The sequence below is a fragment of the Euprymna scolopes genome, chromosome 2, assembly GCF_053919585.1.
Source record: "Euprymna scolopes isolate OS-2025 chromosome 2, ASM5391958v1, whole genome shotgun sequence".
Lineage (NCBI taxonomy): Eukaryota > Metazoa > Mollusca > Cephalopoda > Sepiida > Sepiolidae > Euprymna > Euprymna scolopes.
The window spans coordinates 19,511,959-19,529,235 of record NC_136483.1 but is presented as its reverse complement, the minus strand read 5'-3'; the positions used below and the strand labels follow the sequence as shown (position 1 = coordinate 19,529,235).

Here is a 17,277-nt window from a genome sequence, read left to right as displayed (position 1 = left end):
ATTATCATTATCATTTATTTATGTGTTTGTATGTGTGTGTGTGTTGCTATCCTAGGTATAGTTTATTTGTGTATACACACGTATACTATTTCACTCCTTCAGTTTAATAAATGCTGGATTTCTTTAAAGTTTAGGATAGCTTATTTCTCAATCAAATATAATCTACAAGAATCGTCTAAGTTTCTACATGTGCTAACCTGCCGTACTATTTTCTACTCTACTATTGGCGATCGTCCACTTTCCTTGAGTTCCCAGTAGTGATTTGGTAATGCCGATTAAATACAGCATTACCGAATTACTACTGACAATTCAAGGAAAGTGGACGATCGCCAATATTAGAGTGGAAAATAGTATAACATGTCGGCACACAAACGTTGTCTAGGGAACCGTCTTTACCAAACTCTTCTGTCGATGTTTAGTCTATAGACTTGAAACTTGATAGATGAGGGATTTGAACGTGTGGAACAAATTCAATTTTGTCTTTAGCTGGTAAAAATAGCTGCTAAGGTATGAACATTGAAAAAAAGGAACTTAGCAAGCGTAAGTCGACTTAAAGTGCTGTTCTACTAATGCGCAAATGATAAACGTTAACATCGGTTTATTTTTATTTATTTATTGGAATTCTTTGAGATGAGTCATTTGCATATTTATTTATTTATTTGCGGACTATTATCCTCATCTTGTTGTTTAATAACGTTTCGACCAACTACTCCTCTGGCCTTCCTTTGGGTATGATTGTCTAAAGATAGTAGTTTCGATCCTACCCATAGTCGGCAAAAAAACGAAAAAAAAGCACAGTGAATCGACAACAACTATGGAAGGCAGTAATTACTGAGGATACAGTTAAGAGACTCAACATTCCTATCCTGTCGCGGTTAACTACCTGACGAAGGCAAGAGGAATAGTTAGCCGAAACGTCGTGAAACATCGTTTCATTTTTATCTAATTTTTATCCATCTGATGATACCTCAAATGCTAACGACTAAGGCTGAAGCACTAAATATTTTCGTTTTGGATTCTAGCTGATGGCACCCAGGTCATACTTCTTTTTAACTTTTGAAATCACTACTATATATTTGAATGTTCATATCTATCTATCTATCTATCTATCTATCTATCTATCTATCAAAATATGCACATAATCTTTTTATCTATCTTTTTATCAACCCCCCCTTCGTAAGTATCTTATTATTATTCGCTTGTAAATAAAATTCTATCCATCACCTGTTATTTATTCTCGCTTTCACATTCAACCTATGAAAAGCTACATCTTTTTTTAACCTAATTTTTTGTCACCATGAAAGCGAAATATTTTAGACTTATCAATAGTGATTCACGATGGGAAGAACGCATTGCCTTCCATGTTCAGATGTGCTGAGCGTGCCTATGCTTTTGTATTTTTTTAGTATAAGAAAAGGAAACAGAAAACTGAAAAAGTAATAGAGCAGACTGTGACAGTCAATTATATTAGAGTGTATTAGTCGAACAGGGTTAACCGGCGTTGCCTGGGAATTAAATTAGTCCTTTAATATTATCAAACAAAAGCAAAACATGTATTATATAGATTTGTTATTTGAAATAGAGTTAAAAAATCATTCTTATCCTTTATGTTAAGGGAATATCGAAAATTCGAAATAATCAAGTGCACAAATCGAATAATTGCTTTAAAATGTAAGTGGTCGATAAAGAATTCACTATTCGACTTTTGTTAAAAGATTAGAAAAAGTTTAATCTTTTACAAAGAACTGGAAATGCATTCCGGTGGAATTTTTTTTTTTAAATCATATACTTTTTGTGAATAAATAAATATAATGTAAAAAAAATCATGCACTCGGATTTAATTTAAAAATAAATTTATTTCTAAAAGTACAAATTGCCTGTATTATTTTTGTTAATGTTGTGGGGACTCACCTATACACCATATATAAACCTTTTAAAACGGTATAAATATACCAAGAGTTACCATTCTATGACGTATCTCGTAGTAATCGTAGTCGAGGTACCATGCTCGACAATCAGTCAGACAGAAAGTGGATCATATTGGTAGCCTTTTACCTGTCAAACTGAGGCTATCTCTAGGAGGTCCACATTACTATGCCTTGCCTTCCACCTTTCTAGATAAACAAGTTTATTGCTTGTTGTCTGATGCACTCTCACTGGGGAATGCCGACGGTGCTTCTGAGATATTTTTTCAAGGTTTGAATATTCCGTCGGCTTTTGATAAATTTAACCAATATATATATATATATATATATATATATATATATATATATATATATATATATATATATATATAATTCTATTCCACCTTACAGATGTATATACCCTTGAAAAGTCCTTCTGTACGAAAAGCGCTTTGGGTGTTGTTCTTTTTGCATTTCGTGATTTTTTCTTTTTTTTTTCTTAATCGACTTATTTTATAACATTCCGAATAGTGTTCAGTTTTTTCTTGGGTTGTATTACACTTCGTGATTTTGTTTCTTTAATCGACTTATGTATTATTTGTTAACATTCGATTATGGTTCACTTCTTTCTCTTTATATATATATGCTAGCGGAGGTACCCGGCGTTGCCCGGTTGTTTGGAAGTGTGTGTGTAAGGGGGGTAAAGTAAAGAATAAGCGGAGTAATAAGCCTGGTTAAATATTATAAACAAACGATGTTAAACTTCTGTAAAAAATCAGCCCCCCCAAAAAAAACAGCCAACAAACGTAAAACGTATTTAAAAAAGAAATCGGAAACACAAAAAGCAAAAATCAGGGGGAAAAATGAACGTGTTTTGAAAAACAAAAACACAGCAAAAAGCGGAAGAAATGGCATAAATAACCCTTCGATCCGCTTTGTCCAATGGTGCGTTTCACCCAGCAGAAAATGAACGTTAAAATTCCATTCCAGTTTTTTAATCAACTACAAAACGAAATAAAGCTAAAGAAAAAAAAATGGCATAATAACCTTTCCAATACTCCATGGTGTGTTTCACCCAGTAGAAAGCATAGAACGAAAAGGAACGTTAAAATTCCATTCCAGTTTTTTTTAAAGTAACTACGAAGTGAAGAAAACTCAACCCGGTGTTTCTTCGTACTGTCCCTTGTTAACGATCCCACAACGGTGTAAATGGTGGCGGGGGAAGGAGGAATTTATTAGAGAGAAAAGATTTTACAACTTCCATTTATTCTAACCGATTTTGGCAGTGAACTATCAGCAGAAATACAGGAATCTACGATTATCAAGGAAGTGTAGAGGTAATATGCCTATAACACACCTCAGATAATGTGCTGCAGTTTGAGCATATTATATTTGCACGAAATGTCTTGATTTTTAAACCTATTAAGGTCAAAATCAGAGGGAAAAATGAGTTCATTTAATATATATAGATATATATATATATATATATATATATATATAAATAGGGATATATATATAGGGATATATATTTATATATATATATATATATATATGACTACTTAATTTAATCACATAAATTAATATACGAAAGTATTGATTCATGCGTAAATTTTAAGTATTTACTTCAACAGTGCTCAATACGTAGGTAGACCTAGGTAGTAAGTTATAAAATATATATGGCGATTAAGCTACACAGAATATTCCGCGTTTCATCCACGCTAGGATTCATCAGGCTCATGCGAGGATTTTTTAGTTGTCTCGCGTTTTTATATATGCACCTTCTATTGAGTTTTTAGCTAACCAATCAGCTTTCTAGTTTCTACCGCAACCTTCCTAATCAGCCAATGAGCAGCCACTTACAGGACAAAGGCCCAGCTGACACGTTCATTTGTGTGTGCTGTTTTTGTAGGGAGCATCCTGACCTATTTTAAAACTAGGTTAAGTGTTTTTTATGTTAGTTTATATATATATATATATATATATATATATATATATATATATATATATATATATATATATATGAATATATTTATATACGTATATATATATATATACATATATGATAATTTTTGTATATGTATGTTTATTTTATTTTTTTATTTTCTATTGTTATTGTTAGTTTTAAAATTATTTTGCATCGCTATCCTAAAGTAAAGTTTATCCCGTGAACACAGTTGCTCGCTATTTCTCTCATACAGTTTAAAAGATGTTGAGGTTCTTTAAAGTATAGGATTCGCAAATTTTTCATGAAGGCACAATCTACATGGATCGTCTAGGTCTCTACATCTGTTTGCTTGTCTTACTATTTTCCATTCGACTACCGGCGAATGTGCGCTTTCTTTGAGTTCCCAGTATTTGTTTGCTAGAGTTGTTTTCATTCGGTGTTTTTTATTGTTGAATGTACTTTTGTGGTCATAATATCGGGTTTTGAAATCTAAGGAAGTCATACCTACGTAGTATTTCTTGTTATTCGGGGTTTCTTTCGCAAATATTGTGGCCTAGTAAACTAATCTTTTGGTTACACATTTATTTTGAAGCGGGCAAATTGTGCGGTATCTGCAGTTGCATTCATTTATCCTGGTATTGGTATTTTTGTTTTTAGTTCTAGTATGGTCGTCGTTGTCCGGAGTTGGTTCATTATTATTATTATTATTATTATTATTATTATTATTATTATTATTATTATTATTATTATTATTATTATTATTATTATTATTATTTCTACTAGTTACATATGTGTCCTCTGTGTTAGTTTTATTTTTGTCGTGGTATCCACTTTTTTATTGTTTATTTTGTTGTTGTTTTCATTGCTTTTATGTAATATTTTATTATGCGCTTTAATTATCATCTCTAAATTGTCGCAGCAGCTGTAGGATAACTTTAGGTTATTTTTATTGAAAATTTTGTGTAAGGTATTGGTTGTGGGGAAGTAATCTTCAGTAAGATCTAGAAATTTCTTTACAAGTTTTGTTTTTAACATTTGATTCTATGGCGCCGTATACCAGATTATATTTCTTTTTCTTCTATTTTTGATTTTATTATAGTTATTGGCATTTCGTTGCTTATATTTGATGTCAATATTTTTGTATCGACTATTTTTAGGGCTGTTTCATAGATATTGATTGACCTGTTAAATACATTTTCATCGCTTGAGTTGTTGCTGAATCTACTTTCGATCGAGTTAGGAATCTGTTTTATAATTGATGTTGGGTGGTTGGACTTAGGGTTTACGTATATTGGATTAGCGTTATCTTTTAAGTAGGGTTCATATGTGTTTTTATATATGCTTCACAAGCATATTTCATACTACGGATATCGGCCTATATAGAGACGATGGACTAGCTATAATAAAAGACTCCAACAAAGTCAAGGAAGATAACTTTAAGAAAATCATACACAAGGAAATGAAAAAGTAAGCATAAAAGTAGACGTACTAGCTAACATAAAAATAACAAACTTCCTCGACGTAACGTTAAATTTAGACAAAAACAATTTTTTTGCATATAGAACATAATCCTGAAATTATGTCATTGATTTTCCATATATCCTGTCTGTATGATAAATGATAAAAAATTCCACTTAGCTTTAACAGCTTCCTATAGTTTCACGGTATTACCGATGATCAGAAAAAATGTTTACAACCAACCTAAGTAAAAGAAAGTACCTACTTACGTGACCTCTGTTTTGCACATTTAAAAATTATTTACTTTTTACATAATATTTGTTCAGTAACACGTATTTAAAAATGGATGAAAGTTTTGGAGTCAGTAGATGTAGAACAGTTGGAGTAGCAGGTCTAGTTCACAGGAGAATGCAAAGGATAACACGAAGGAAATGATAAAACTGAACTTAAGAAAAACAGATAAGTAGAGACCTGGCCAGAGATAGGTTAATTTGGAAGTTAATTTCTAAAAATTTGTCAAATACAAGGCAACATATAAAATAGACATTAAACCCATGATGATGATGATGATGATGAACAAAAAACAGTTTTTTCTCACAACAATTTTTATAATAGACGATACGCAACAAGTTAAATAGCAAACTCTAATATTTCAGTTTTCTTAATCGGTGGTATCTATTTATGTGCTTACAGTTAGCTATGAATTCTTGTTTTTTATTTAATAAATTGATTCACATATCTATACTCCTATAAATATGTTTTTGTATGCATTGGTATTTATATTAAAACCCTTTTTTCTATTTATTTAAAAAGAAAACACAACTTTGTTATACATGGGTCATGGAATTGCACTCATCTGCAAAAAATCTAGCTAATTTGCATATTCATTTAAACATTTATTTTTTATTAATTCCCTATTAGTTTATTTTCGGTTTTCTTATGAGATGATCATCTTTAGTTAACTATTACGTGTAATTATATTCGTGATTTATACTTGTGTAAGAAAGTTATAGTAAACGTAAACCTCTTTATATATATATTTATGAATGCGTATATATATATATATATATATATATATATATATATATATATATATTTGTTTAAACAATGTTACCTACCAAATATCTTTCTAGAGTTTTTGGTCTACAGATATGAAACTTAATATATAGGGTATTCGAACCCATGCGAAACTTTGTATTTGGGTTTTAGCCGGGGAAAATCGGTGCAAAAGTGTGAAAATTAAATAAATGGAATTTGCCATATGAAGGTCAAACGACGACATTACGAATATGCATGCGTAACGTAATAGGTATTGGGTCATGTTTTAATTTTTAGCCTTGCAGCAAACATGTCTTCATAGCCCAGACATTAACGTCAAAGAAAAAAGTAAATCGTAACCTAAACGTTTTGGTTTCGATGCTCGGTGGTGGCGCGCGACTCAGTTTTAAAAAATAAAACTTTTTAAATAATTACTATATTTTGGGTCCAATATAATATAATAATAGATACGAAATCTGCATTAATCAAAATATCATATTTAAGCGTATTTTTCGCCCGGGCAATGCTGGGCGGATTGCAAATATATATATATATATATATATATATATATATATATATATATATATATATATATATATATATATATATGTGTGTGTGTGTGTGTGTGTGTGTGTGTGTGTGTGTGTGTGTGATTTTATATGGTTTTTATTGTAAACATTTCATTTAATAATATGCTTATCCCCTTATTTATTTTGTTGTGTTTAATCAGCAATTAATAATTCGAGATAATTCCAGTAAATATATGTGGTAAGGAATGTTCAATGTTTTAAAATGTTGCAGACCTGTGTTTCAATAGAAAGAGGTCCAGTTGCCCATGAAATAGAAACGCGATTTCAGTAGACAACACATTAATGAAATTATATGCCTATTGTATTTTATCTGGATTTGATAAAAAATAGTGTTAATAAATCTTTCAACAATGCAATGCGCCATGAATTATAGCACACCCTAAAATAAATGTACTATCTGGTAAAGATAACACGTGAATTCTGAGTCTGTAGGGAAGCTTGTAATGAAAGATTTTGCCGAAGGCAAATATGGTTTTGAGCGTCGACGGCATTGTGTTCCCACATTTTGTTTCTAGATAAATGCGTTCAGTTTTTTTTTTATAATAATCCGATGGTGAGCTTATTCTTTCTTTCTTTTTTCTTTCTGATTGTACTTTTAGGTTTTTCTATTACTTTCTTTCTCATTTCTTGTTCTTTTTTGTTTTTTCATTCTTTGTTCTTACTTTTCTGACCATATCTATTTTCACTTTTTCTTTCTTTCGTTTATTATATTTTGCTTTCTTTTTTCCTTCTTTTTTTTCTTATTTATTCTTTTCAATTCTTTTATAGTTTATCTTTTTTAAGTTATCTTTCTTATTTTCTTTTTCATTTCGTTGTCTCTTTATTTCTTTACTTTCTTTCCTGTTTTATTGGTTTTTCTTTCATTCATTGTTTTTATTTTATTAATTTGTTCGTTTATTCGTTCATTAATTCATTCATTAGTTCATTCATTAATTCATTCATTATTTCATTCATTTATTCATCCATTCATTCGTTAATTCATTCTTTTTTGTAGTAACTATGTTATTATATTTGTTGACTTTTTTCCTGATTTAATTATTTTTTTTTACTATCTTCGTATGTTTGTTGACTTTCTTTTCTTTCAAATGCCTTTATTTCATTCATTTATAGTTTACTCATTCTTTATTTGTTTATTTACTATCCTCTCATATTTGCTACCTTTATTTGCTTCCATAACACTGTATTTTATTCTTCTTTTCTTTCATTCGTCTTTTCTTTCTTTTTTTCTAATCCATTTTTGTGTGATACTTTCTTCTCAAACTTTTAGTTTCTTTGTTCTGTGAAATAAACAAGATTGTCTCTCTTATTTTCTTATTATTCGTTCCGCCTTTATTTCTCTCCCCTCAGCAAAAAGTACTTGTCACCTTTGCGTTCAGACAATTCATTCAAAGCTTCAATTCTACACACGCAACGCACGTTCCTCTTAATCCCTTTGATTTTAACCCCATGCCTGATATAATTAGCTCTCTACGCATATTAATACCTTCTTTCTAATCTATCTATCTATCTATCTATCTATCTATCTATCTACCTATCTATCTATATATCTATCTATCTCTTTCTTTCTTTTGTAACGCGCGTAAAATAATTTTACTAACGACACGTGGTATTTTCATATTACGTTCCCGCACGTCGAGAACCTGATTCAAACAATCCAATCTTTGTATTTTATCAATGATTTAACGATCAGTGGAATTTATTAAAAACTATTCCGGAATCCTATTTACTACTTTCATTGCCATTTTAATTTACTTTTAATATTACCACAAACCAAAGAAGACGTTGATGGATTATCGCTAACAACCGTATGATAATACAGAATCAACCCACTCGCAACCGTTAGTTGAATCTAAAAACGCAACTTGTGGACGGAATACGATTGTTCTTTTTAGAGGAAATATTTTTAGTTTAAACTAGAACGGATAATCTAAAGATACGTCCATTCACTCTGTATGCTTATTAATGAAAATGCTATTTCAGACTTAAGCGTGACAGATAAATGAACGAACAGAGCCCTTACAGAGATTCACGAACGCATTTTAAAATGTAATTTAAAGTTAAATGTGACGGACCATGAATGGACAGCGCCCCTTACAGAAATTCGTGGACGAATTTAAAAATGCAATTTTAAAGTTAAGTGTGACAGACGGACGGATCTATCTACCAACAGCCAGAGCCTCATATACATATGATTGGACGTACCTATAAGTCTGAGTTCTTGAAATACCTCTTAAAAAATAGTCAACATACACACTTTTAAAGATGAATACTACATTTTTCAATCTGATATTCTTGAAGCTTTTCTCTTTTTTCACGTAATTTATGTACATATCCACCTCTCCTTGCCTTTCACAGGATATATTAAGTGTATATATTAAGTGTATATATTAAGTGTATATATTAAGTGTATATATTAAGTGTCCAATTGAAATGCATTATTTATAAGTGTTACACATACACACTCTCTCTCTCTCTTTCTATCTCTCTCACACACACAGAGTCTCTCTCTTTATCGCACACACATACAAACACACACAAACACACACAGAGTCTCTCTCTGTCTATCGCACACACACACACACACACACACACACACACACACACACACACACACACACACACACACTCTCTCTCTCTCTCTTACCACACACACACACACACACACACACATACTCACACACACCGGGTATGCATTATCAAATAAAAAAAAAATCATTTTCATTTTGAAAATTTCAAATCGTTCGAAATTATACATTCTCACTAAACATATTCGAACGCAGACAGATACACACACACATAAACATTTACATATATATTTACACATTTATTATCAATGACATCCATACTAAGTGGTTAACGACACGGACTGATAACCTCGGTGTTTCAAGTTCGAGCCCAGTTCGTCCCACAGAAACATTTTGATCCAACCCCATACTTGACCTTGTGTCTAGTCCCCCCCCCCCCGAAGAGGAAATAAATGAAATAACATTCAAACAGTTTTTGGCACTAGGATTTTCTTGTGCGTTTTCCAACACTAGATTGGAAATTACAAATTTAGTTGAATATCGCATTACTTCAGTTAACTCCGACCATTTTCAAAAGATCTTGTCTAATACATTTTTGCAACGAATCTTAGACATAGGCTAATGCTTCATTGATGATGATGTCGGAACATCAGCAAAATAGCTTAAAACATGTCATACTTTATTCTGTCGGAAACAAGCTTCCAATATTCAAAGCACATGTGTGTTTATGTATATAGTAATTCTTCTAAACACTTCAGAAATCTGCTCCTAATACAAAGATATAAATATTTATGAATTAAAATATAAGCGGAGCGCTTACCTCAACAATTCCAAAGACTCGTCAAGGAATTTTACCCTCGGAGATTGGATTATACTTGAAAAATATTTTCTTCTAATGGAATCGGAACCGTTTAGAGAAAGACTTTGCTCGCTGGATAATTGTAAGTGGAACTTTCCAAAAATTTTAATCGTTTTCTTTTTTTCGTATGATTTAAATGACAGAAGATATGTGACCACTTTTCACCTTATCTGCAAAGTATAGATTCGCATACGTTCGCGCCTACGTTCGTTATATGCACACAAGCATTTATTAGACTTTTCTATTTGATATTTTCGGCAAAATTCGGCATTTTACGCTTCAGTTCGGTGAAACTGCTATTGATGATAGCAAGTCGCTTTATTTTGCAAATAATGTGTCTATTTTTATAAATACTATAAATCTATATGCACTATCAAACCACCCGGCGTTGCCCGGTCATAAAATACGCTTAAATATATTTTAATTAATGCAGATTTAGTATTTATTACCAAAGCGCCAAGTTTCCTATTATCATATTGTACCCAATATATAGTAGTGATTTCTAAAGTTATTTTTAAAATTGTCTTGGGTGTCATCAGCTAAAATCGAAACCAAAACATTTACTTATTAGCTACCATCTGACCTAACAGCAAATACATATCAAAACTTTACAAATTAACGCAGTTAAACGTATGAATATATATTTGCGCATGCGTAAAGGATACACATTAAGTCGACTTGCGCCAATCAAGTTCCAATTTTTCAATTATTTACCCATAGCAGCTATTTAACCAAACGGCCTAAGCTTACGTGTTTTAAATGGTGGAAGGTAGTTCGAAAAGCTTAAATATGGACAGATGATAAGAGTGAGGTGAATAGAACGATGTAACTAATTAAAAGAGAGAGAGAGAGAGAGAATGGGAGAGAGAATGGGAGAGAGAGTGGCGATAGTGAGAGTCTATCAAGATATCACCATGTATTCTAACTTTGTGAAATACTTTGAGTCTTTTGTTTACCCTCTCAAGAATATTCTACGTATAAAATATTCAACTGCACAGCAATAAATATTTTATTGAATTTAATGTAACTAAAAAAGATTGCTTCAAATACGAGAGTCGTTCCAAAATTAAAGCTTCCTAATTTTAAACTCAAAATGTTGAAGAGCTACGAAGACGGGAGTGGTGCCATTAAAAAGAGCGACTTTTTGTGCCCCAGAATGTATATTTCTACATAGTCACCAATATTCTCAGAGCACTTTTGCGACCGATTAGTGATGACTGTGCATGGGCGCATGGAGCGCACTTTGTCATGCAAACGTCGTTCCAAAAGTAAAGCCTTCTAGTGTTTTAATTAAAAAATTGAAGAGTAACCAAGACGGGCGTGATACCATTAAAACGAGTGATTTTTTTGTGCTGCAGAATGTATATTTCTACACAGTCACCAATATTCTTAATGCACTTTTGCCAAAAATTCAATGAATGACATATCACTGCTTTTGACAAGGGTTGCTTTCTTAGAGTTTCACACCGTCAATATCTGTACAGAGAGATGAAACTTTCAGGTAATGAACGCATAAGTTCAGTCATCATAACAATTCAATTTGAAATCCCTTGTGATCCATTCGGGTGGAATAAAAGTAGGAGGCATTACGTTTGGAATGTTCCCTGTAAGGCAAGTAAATAATCGTATTAGTATTTGTTTCGGATTTTAATTTCTTAAACGTTGCGATTTCTATGTCTTATGTTCGCCACTTGAGTGTTATTTGCACAACATTAAAACCGATGTAAACCTCTGCGACTTTCTTTAGGTGTATCTTGTCGAAATCGAGAATCTGCACAGAATTTCAAACGGAACCATTTATTATATCTACGAGGGTAACATACTCTCTCATTCCGTCAGTAACGGTCCTAAGTAAGTTACAATTGTATTCTTAGTATCGCACTGAAAAACTTTCAACTTCCAGAAGTGTACCACTTACAACTGAATTTTACCAAGTATATATCCGTTACGTTACGGGTCCTAGCGCAAAGATCGAAAGACTTCTACAAGAAACACCTACTTTTAATTACATTTTCACTCCAAACAAAGTATAGTGCCACTTTGATGTAGGAGACAGGGATATAAGTTGCAGGGATACTATGTAGGGAGTTGGGTAGCAAGATGTCTGTTCATATTACACTTGAACTTCTGCATGTCAGTATAGTTGGGGAAACAGGAACCCGGATGGGAGTTCCATCCTCCTCGACTCTTCAGGACTATCTGGTGTAGTGCCAGTTGCTGCCGGAAATACATTTTTTGGGAGGGGGTGGTAGCTTACAATTATTCGGTTTCGATTTTCTTGTATCTATGTGATATGCCTATATATTTTTGTTTCACCTTTGTTGCAGTTTTTATATGGTCGGCTATCATTTGTAGCTTATGTGTATTAGTCTCTGTATTCAAGTGTTTTCCTTAATATTCCAGCGTTATTAGCAGTAATAATAATTCAAACGATTTAATGACAAAAGTTTAAAATTCCAAAATATAACTTATGATTACATTAGTATTTGAAATTCGAATTACACCTTCCAGTTAAATTTACACACATTTTCTATGAAAACAACGAATGAACATATAACATCTTTCTGAATTACACACAAAAATGGACTCATATTAAATAATTTTCACTACATTTTTATTTTATCTTCCTGTATTTAATAATAACGGCAAAACAGGCGAAATTACTTTTTCAAATCAGCGAGTAATATTTGACCAATCGACGTTCCGATTTTTTTTACCCTTTCATTACATAACCAATCCTAATATGGAATTCATTCAACTTTTATATTTGTAAAGATTATAAATACTTCGACTTTGAATATTAAGCAGACCATATGACCTTTTGCTGATTCTTTTCGTAATTAAAAAAATGTTACTATTGGAATACGAATATATCAAATTACACTATCGTAATTATTATCTTGTTGTATTACAGAGTGTTTCGCCGTATCACAGCTATGCAATCCAGTTACACACTCTCTCTCTTCTCTCTCTCCCTCTAAATATAATATAATATAATATAACTTATATATGCATATATATATATATATATATATATATATATATATATATATATATGCCCACTAGTATATGCATTCATGCACACACTAAAATATATGCATATACACGTGCATCGTGTAACCGCATTGCATAGCTGTCATAAAGCGAAATAGTCTGTTGATAATCATATATAAGCTCTCCCTTACTCGGATTAGCATTGTGGTATATAATATCACCTACTAATATTCGCAATAATGCATATATATATATATATATATATATATATATATATATATATATATATATATATACATACATACATATATATATATATATATATATATATATATATATATATATATATATATATATATATACTTAAACTCTGGGGGCTTTGTTATGTTGGTTCATTTTTTGCTGTTCTCTCTGCGTACTGGATGCGATATCACAGGGATGGCGTCATACACGAATATTGTTATCCACTTTAACAAGGTTGCAAGACAGGGATGATTCTCCATGGCGTCACAATAAGATATTGTCACAAAGGAATGACGTCTTCAATGTAAATAGATCTCTGGACAAGAACAGACTTGTAGGACATAATCTATTATGCGTCACAGATGGACGACATCACATAGCGATAATTTCATTTATTACAACAGAAAAAGAAGAGCAACGGGTCATGATCAGCAAGGGGTGTAGGGCAATTACACTTGTATTTAATCAAACACCAATATCTACAAATAAAAATTATAGATTTATTATTTGATAAATCTAGTACATTTCTAATACTTCAGTGTCAATGTCAGATTGAAGTTCGACATCAGAGCAAATCAAGTGATCCGTTCTGACTTCAAACATTATCTTCATAATAGCCGTCTTGTGTGAATCTTTGTTCTTATTGAAATGTTAATAAAGCGTTTTTTCATCAATAAATAAAGCTTTCTTTCATCAGTGCTGTTGCTGTACACTTATATATAATAGTTCAAGTGGTTTAACTCTGGTGATACTGAAGACTGGGTGTTGCGTCGGATGAATAAGGATGTTGAGATTAGTGTTAAGTTGCTGATCTTGCAAGATGGGTCCGTTCATTGTTATCTCTTTCTGTTTCGTTTATAAAACTGTTACAATCAACTTCAGGTTGTCAGTTGCCCCAAAATGCAGTGTACGTGGGAAGAAGTGAGGTTACTTAGGTCTTTATGAATTTCAAATGCACACGGAACACAAAATGGAGAGAGAAAGAAAGACTAAGAATATATTACGAAAACAAGAATGAAACAAGAAAAGAAAGGCAGATAATGGACATAATCGAAATAAAAGAAAGATTAGGAAAAAGAAGGCAAAAACTGAAAAAAATAATAATAAAAGACTGAGGAATGAAGTAAGAAATACTGGAAATATAAAAAAACGGCAATCGAAGAAAGAAAAAAAAAGATAAAAGAAAGATAAAAGAAAGAAAAAACAAAGAAAGAAAAAACAAAGATGGAAAATCGAAAAAAAAAATGATAAAATAAAGAAAACAAAAATAATGGATTAAAGAAAAAATATCGATAAATAACAAAAAAAAAAACAACAAAAAAACTAAAAAGACAATGATAAATTCCTACATTTATCCTCGAGTATCATTTGGGCCTTGATGGGTTCGTGGCGTGTTTTTAAAAAAGATAAAAAAGGAAAAAGATCGAGGAATGAAATACGGAATTCCACACAAAATAAAAATAACGAAGAAATAAATACGAAGGAAATACAAAAACAAAACAGAGAAACGAAGATAGACCAACAAAATGACATAAAATAAAGACGTTTTTAATGAAAGCCGAGACACCAAGAAAGAATTAAAAAATGAAAAGTGTGTGTAGAAAAAAGAGGAGGAGGAGGAGGAGGAGGAGGATATAAGGTTAAACAATGAATAAACGTTAAAGAAAATAATAGGACGATTACGAAGTCTAAAAATAAACCTGATGTTTACTTTTTGCAGTCTCGTAATTTTCGCTTTTTTTATACAAAAGAGTCACCTCTTATCAAGGCCTGGAAGTCACTCGAGGATAAGAGCTACTGACTGTAGTGACAGTAGCGTGGTAATCGTTAATAGTGGAAATTTGGTAAAATTTGATTATTTAAGGACCTGTTCATGTTGGACTTGAAGACGACCATATTGTAGCAAGTTGGAAAGCAGTCCAACGGAACTTTCCTTTATTTTGTCGCTTAGTTCTCACATTTCATGAGCAAGTCTTCTGACAAAGTGGGAAAAATGCTGTTTTCTGAGTCGGCTGTTAAGCGAGTTGTATGTAGAGATTTTAAATCCTTTCATAACTCATTCATCTCATCAATCATTGTCCTCGAATGGTTTCAGGCTTTGATAAATGTTAACTCATCGTATGACCACACGGTTCAAAGACAGCAAGGAAATATTAGTGAAATGCGAAAGTTAATAATATAAAAGGAAATATCAAGAAAATAAATGGAAACTAAAAAGCATGGACGAAAGTAAAAAAGAAAGGAAAGAAAAAGAACTAGATACACATTTATTAATTTATGACAACTCGCGCTCATCCAAACGTCATCAGTAAGCGACTTCAATATGAGATCGTAAGAATAGTGATAATAAATCCGCGAAAAGAAACCCGCGAAAAGACAATGAAAATTATATCATGTGGATGTCCCGTGCAGAGAAACGTGATATTATAAACAATCTATTGCAACTGTTACTTATTGTAAGCATACGAAATAAACGTGCGTGCGCTCACGCATTATTTAGACCACGTGATACTTACATAACACTAGAAACGAATGCACGTGCTGAAAAATTATAAGCAGGCTTTCAGTATGGTTAATTTTGTGTTAATAGGGGATTTAATGTCTATCTGTAAGTGAAACTTCGTCTTATCTATATATAAATAAAACGGTAGAGGTATATGTGTGTGTGTGTGTGTGTGTGTGTGTGTGAGTGTGTGTGTGTGTGTGTGTGTGTGGAAATATATAACATCATAATCAACGCTCTGATCCCCATCTGGCATCAATTGAAATGGATGGCTCTCGTCTTGGAGAGGCTCCATGTTTTGACAAGCTTCTGTGTTTGACCTTTACTCCTGATCTGAAATGGAACACGTACATCAAATCTGTCGCCAGGGACACTGGGAAAATGGTGGGATCCTTCTACCGCTCCAGAAGATATCTCACTACTGATGCAATTCTCTATCTGTATAAAAGCCAATTACGTCCAAGGATGGAGTACTGCTGTCACATCTGGGCAGGAGCTGCTAAAAACAGCCTATCCTGCCTTGACAGAGTACAAAATAGACTTTGTAGTTTAGTGGGGGATGCCCTTTTCTCTCCCCTGCAACCTCTCTCCCACAGAAGAGACGTTGCGAGCCTGTCTTTGTTTTATCGTTATTTCCATGGCAGGTGCTCATCTGAGCTCCAACCCCTCGTCCCCCTTCGCCAAACACTTCGAGAAACACCCGTTTGGCTGAAACTACTGTCAAAAATTTTCCCCACTCTTTATCTGTGCCTAAATCAAAACGTAGATTCCATGAGCAATGTTTCTTTCTTAGAACTGCACGCCAGTGGAACTCTCTGCCGCTTGCCTGTTTCCAACCTGGCTACAACTTGGACGTCTTCAAGTCCAACATAAACAAACTCCTGACAAACCGCCCCCTTAAGTAAGACACTCTATCAAAACCCCCAATACTAATTATTACTACAATACTATCTAATTGATTACTGTCTACGCAATAACCCTTATCCCTAAGTGGCCTTCGGGCCTTGATAAGTGGTGACTCCCATGTAAAAAAATAAATAAAAATAAACTCTTAAACTACTAGTTGTATAACATTGAAATTAACAAGAAATAGAAATCATATATCAATGATGATTTATAACAAGTAAAATCTTTGTTTGGATGGATGAATAACGCGTACAAAACTATGTCAGCAAGTTGATATGCAAAATGTTCAACTTGCCGACATATTTCTATTGC

At 32.4% G+C, this 17,277-nt stretch overlaps 1 protein-coding gene across 1 annotated transcript in view; it reads left to right on the top strand.

Moving 5' to 3' along the window:
- Positions 1-17,277, top strand: part of LOC145289490 (uncharacterized) — a 319,689-nt gene that overhangs the window by 157,194 nt on the left and 145,218 nt on the right. The window lies entirely within an intron of this gene.